A 5875-nucleotide genomic window follows, 5' to 3' on the forward strand; every position below is an offset into this window, starting at 1 on the left:
TATATATACACAGGAAATGCTGAACATTAATTAAAGTAGAATTTTGAAGTTGTGGAATAAGTATGTTGATTAAGTTTATTAGCAGTAAAGATTCATGTCTACCTTCTGTGGTTAGATGTTGGGGGTGGAGCCAGATGTCCTGTACTGTCAGAGGTTCCTGCAGGAGGAGGGCGTGTTGGTCGGAGCAGGTCTTCATCATGGAGGAGACACTCATCATCTGAGGTGAGAGACCTTCATCCTCGTCAGGTAACTTCTGTCTGTGGACGCACCGTCTCTAACGGGCCTCCTGTCCCCACCCCAGGTTGTGTGTCCTCGTCCCCCGACTCTCTGGAGGAGGCCTGACTCGCCTCAGCTCCTTCCACCTCCGCCTCGTGGACAGATTCTCTCAGTGTAACGGTGTGAAGACAAAGACGAGCACGGAAGATCTGTCCGTCTCGTAGAAACCACGTTTGAAGGCTCCACCGTCTCTGCACAGGGACACAACAGAAATGAATAATGTTCCAGTGATTCGTCAATAAAGTTTGTCCTAGAGATTCTTGCATAGTTCAATTATTTACAGAAGAAAAACACTAACACTTAATGAAATATTTATGTATGTAAAAATTTGTTATATTTTTATGACTTTGACATTTTAATAAAGGTTTAATTCTTTGTCTTCACAAGATGTGACAGATTATTCCTGAAATGTAAAATAAAACATTATTTTTAATCATGTCAAGTTAAATCATGTTTAACCATCTGATCATTTATGTTTATGCACAAATAACAAACTGCAGAATAACAGATATATCATCATAAGTGTGTCCTTATCAAGAGTAAATGTCTGAATGTGGATTTTCACATGAAAACAAATATTTAAACAAATTGAATGTGATTCATCATTAGTGGTTGAGATATTTCAATGAAATTTAATGCCCAGATCAGACCAACCTACTGTACAGGGTGTACTGTCCGGGGCTGGCCACAGGGGGTCAGTGTTCCCTGCTGCAGTCTGAGTGCAGTGTGCTGGTTTTGCTGATGAGAAGATGAGGAAACAAACATCTGAAGAGAAAAAGCATCATTGACTCTTGACCGTGCAGGTTCCACCTCTGACATGAATGTGTAGCGTGATGAGGCCTCCTGCAGGTGAGCGAACCAAACGCACCCATCCTCCAGGTGCGTTCAGGTGTAATAATTCTGAGCTACTCACAGATTTCTGCTGGTTTTCATGCTCACACACAGAACTCATGATATCTACTCCTGAGCTGAGTCCAGTGAGCGAGCTGCAGGTCTCAGCTGTAAACACTGAGAGAACTCGCTCAGCTGCCCCCACAGGAACTGACCGCCATCCTTCTCCCCCATCTGTCTCTTCTCTTCATTACTCCCTCCATACTTCAGTGGAGCTCAGTTTTGCACATGCTACGTAATTATTCCACCCCAGTTGCTAGAGGGGGAGAGAGAGAGAGAGAGAGAGAGAGAGAGAGAGAGAGAGAGAGAGACAGCTCATTCCTCAAAAGCAAAAGGCCCAGAAGCCTCCCCCAGCCTCACCCAGCTTCCCTATGCTCGGCTGCAGGAGGCTGGGAGGGGGACCAAAGCATCACTTCAACAGCTCGGACAGAAACGTAGAATCAGCAGCTTCACAGGACGATGACGTTCAGATTCAGACACAGAGAGAGACGGTGAACAAGATTCGTTTCTGTTTTGAAATAAATAAAACTGACGACGTCTGTTTTATCAATTATTTCTTCTGCGTGTTCATATATAAAAACTAAATGTAGCTCGAACTTTTCATGTCACAACAACACAACTCTTCACCGTCACTGTTTCTGTCCTCTCGCATATGTTTGTACAAATTAGGTGTATTTCATATAGCAGTTATTTTATTCCACACAGTGGGTACATTTACCCATTTATATAGATGTATTTATTACTATTGTGAAATCATATTGATACATACATCTACATATTTTATATTCATATACTGCCTAACTTATATCCATAAATCAATTGAAATTCATATCTTACTGAACGCTATTGTGAAATTTTATATAAAATGTTCATATTCATATTATATTGAATATGATTGTGCGATATCTCTATATATTTACATGTTATTTATATATTCATATTTAATTTAATACTATTACTACCTGACTACTAACATATAATTAGAGTTTGTCCAATGACCTGCAGAGCAGCATCCTCCTTTTGCTTCATGGGATTATATTTTGTTGAGGAATATAATTTTCTCCAGTTTATTTTTGAAAGAACCATATTTGTAGAGCAGCTGAAATGCTCCAATAAGCTGTGACACGTTCTGACTTATCGTGTGAATCCTAATTAGTCCAGTGACCTTCAGGGTGAGCTGGTTGTTAAGTTGTGTTTGTGCCGTGAAGCCGAGTCATGCAGACGCCACTTTTCATTTCTCCTTTCTCTGGTTTCTGAAATGTGATTAGATCCTGGTGTTAATCCAATCCTCGCTGTTTGTTTGGCCATCTGCCTGCTGACCTGCATTTCCACCGCAGACACACGTGCAGGCGGCTGCAGCTGATCTGACGCAGCTCGCTGTGAAGGCCGCACGCAAACAGGAAGTGACACCGGAACAGAAGACGAGGAAGACGGGGACGAGGTGAGCGGGAGTCACAGAGGAGGTGTTTGAAACGTGAAATGATTAGAAGAAAAACTGGAAAAGCATCAGAAAGATAAAAATAAATGTTTTTATTCCAGCTGATTGGACGTTAAAAGAAGAAAAGCAACAACTACGTTTCATTTCCTTTTCCTCTAAAGGCACATTTCATTAGATGCATATGTAGAAACGGACGGAGACTTCGGTCCAGTTGATTTCATCTTCTGAAAGAATCCGAACTTTTTGAGGCGACTTTGCGAGTTGGTAAATTGCAGCATCGCCTTCTCCGGTAAAAGGACGAGTCTGATTGGCTTCTGGTGTTTGCAGGTGACATGTTGTCGTGGCCCTGAACTGCCGCAGGACTCGAGGAGCTCCCGCCGAGCGGAGTGCTGCACAGCTCGCCACTTCCGAGAAGTGATGCTTGTGGCTGTGTGTTGCCATGGAAACCGTCGGTGAGGACTTCGCTCCATCTCGACGTGTTGTTGTAATCAGAGACGCAGAAGAATCATCTGTGTGTATTCTGAGGCTTTTTCCAACGTGGGCATTGAAATGTACGAGCGTCAAGACGAACACACACACACACACACACACACACACACACACACACACACACACACACACACACACACACACACACACACACACACACACACACACACACACACACACAGCTCTGTGTGCCCTAAATATCTTGGCAGTGGCTGTTGAATGCCAGCAGGGGTGGAAGGTGTTGCTGGGGGTGAGAGGTGCCGCTGCCGTACAGCGGGGGGCTGTGGCAGGTACAGCTGCCCCTGCCGGCTCCATGGGGATGAGTGACAGTGAGAGGCGAGCACCTCGGAGGCGGGGGCAGGGTCAGACAGTTAGCATGTTGCTCACAGAGCCTGAAGGAAAAACATAATCTTATTAATGTCAGAGGGAAGCAGGGAGACACGGCCGCAGGGTCAGCTCGGAGTTCTGTCACAGGTCCAGGAGCAGATTTAGTTTCACAGGTTTCACTGAGACAGAAAAGGTCATTTGGAATAAAAGCGAAAAACAAACGTAGAAATAAGAATATTTATCAATAAGTGATGCATCATTTCAGGGTTTCTTTTGGGAACACAAAAAAATCTTTAAACGTTTTTCAGACACTGATGAACATTTTTACTATTTTCTTACATTTGATTTATAGATAAATAATAACCTTCGTCAGGGTTTGTTTGTTTGGTTTTTACCAGGATTACGACAGATTTACACAAAAGTTCTTTTAAAGAGAAGATGATATTTGTGAAGTCTTGGTTTTGTCCATCTTTGTTTAGAATCTATATTCCGCTCCTCCTCTCAGCTCTGCTCCTCCTCTCAGCTCCGCTCCTCCTCTCAGCTCCGCTCCTCCTCTCAGCTCTGCTCCTCCTCCCGGCCTGTGTCTCCCCCTCCTCAGTGAAATGGTGTCTCTTTCACATAATGTTTCCCCGGGGATCTTTTAGGCTTCATACATTTCCACCTCATTTACTCCGCCTGCCTGTGGGACTGCAGACGAGCTACGACTGTGTGTGTGTGTGTGTGTGTGTGTGTGTGTGTGTGTGTGTGTGTGTGTGTGTGTGTGTGTGTGTGTGTGTGCGTCGGCGGTTGTTGTGGTTGAAAAATGATTCCCCTCAGGGCGTTAGATGTGTGTGACTGTGTGTTGGTAAATGACATCGAAAAAAACAGAAAAGAGCCTGTTTGTGATGCAGACGTGTGATTCTGGCTCCGTGTCCACGACTGAAAATCCTCCTCAGAGACTAAACAACCTGAGGATGATGAGGGTGATTCACAAGTCTTCATCTCTAGTTAACAACTCCTCATCTCTAGTTATCCTCTCCTCGTCTCTAGTTATCAACTCCTCGTCTCTAGTTATCAAGTCCTCGTCTCTAGTTATCAAGTCCTCGTCTCTAGTTATCAAGTCCTCGTCTCTAGTTATCAACTCCTCGTCTCTAGTTATCAACTCCTCGTCTCTAGTTATCAACTCCTCGTCTCTAGTTATCAAGTCCTCATCTCTAGTTATCAACTCCTCGTCTCTAGTTATCAACTCCTCGTCTCTAGTTATCAAGTCCTCGTCTCTAGTTATCAACTCCTCGTCTCTAGTTATCAAGTCCTCGTCTCTAGTTATCAACTCCTCATCTCTAGTTATCAAGTCCTCGTCTCTAGTTATCAACTCCTCGTCTCTAGTTATCAAGTCCTCGTCTCTAGTTATCAACTCCTCGTCTCTAGTTATCAAGTCCTCGTCTCTAGTTATCAACTCCTCGTCTCTAGTTATCAACTCCTCGTCTCTTCTGGTTATCAACTCCTCGTCTCTAGTTATCAACTCCTCGTCTCTAGTTATCAAGTCCTCGCTCTCTAGTTATCAACTCCTCGTCTCTAGTTATCACCTCCTCGTCTCTAGTTATCAAGTCCTCGTCTCTAGTTATCAACTCCTCGTCTCTAGTTATCAAGTCCTCGTCTCTAGTTATCAAGTCCTCGTCTCTAGTTATCAACTCCTCGTCTCTAGTTATCAAGTCCTCGTCTCTAGTTATCAAGTCCTCGTCTCTAGTTATCAACTCCTCGTCTCTAGTTATCAACTCCTCGTCTCTAGTTATCAAGTCCTCGTCTCTAGTTATCAACTCCTCGTCTCTAGTTATCAACTCCTCGTCTCTAGTTATCAACTCCTCGTCTCTAGTTATCAACTCCTCGTCTCTAGTTATCAACTCCTCGTCTCTAGTTATCAAGTCCTCGTCTCTAGTTATCAACTCCTCGTCTCTAGTTATCAACTCCTCGTCTCTAGTTATCAACTCCTCGTCTCTAGTTATCAACTCCTCGTCTCTAGTTATCAACTCCTCGTCTCTAGTTATCAACTCCTCGTCTCTAGTTATCAACTCCTCGTCTCTAGTTATCAACTCCTCGTCTCTAGTTATCAACTCCTCGTCTCTAGTTATCAACTCCTCATCTCTAGTTATCAAGTCCTCGTCTCTAGTTATCAAGTCCTCGTCTCTAGTTATCAAGTCCTCGTCTCTAGTTATCAACTCCTCGTCTCTAGTTATCAAGTCCTCGTCTCTAGTTATCAACTCCTCATCTCTAGTTATCAACTCCTCATCTCTAGTTATCAAGTTCTCATCTCTAGTTAACAAGTCCTCATCTCTAGTTATCACCTCCTCATCTCTAGTTATCAAGTTCTCGTCTCTAGTTATCAAGTCCTCGTCTCTAGTTATCAAGTCCTCGTCTCTAGTTATCACCTCCTCATCTCTAGTTAACAAGTCCTCGTCTCTAGTTATCAAGTCCTCA

At 43.6% G+C, this 5875-nt stretch overlaps 1 protein-coding gene across 6 annotated transcripts in view; it reads left to right on the forward strand.

Annotated features, from left to right (window-relative positions):
• LOC118121592 (receptor expression-enhancing protein 6) overlaps positions 1-5875 on the forward strand; it is a 719670-nt gene that overhangs the window by 47566 nt on the left and 666229 nt on the right. The window lies entirely within an intron of this gene.

Source organism: Hippoglossus stenolepis, chromosome 14, assembly GCF_022539355.2.
Source record: "Hippoglossus stenolepis isolate QCI-W04-F060 chromosome 14, HSTE1.2, whole genome shotgun sequence".
NCBI lineage: Eukaryota > Metazoa > Chordata > Actinopteri > Pleuronectiformes > Pleuronectidae > Hippoglossus > Hippoglossus stenolepis.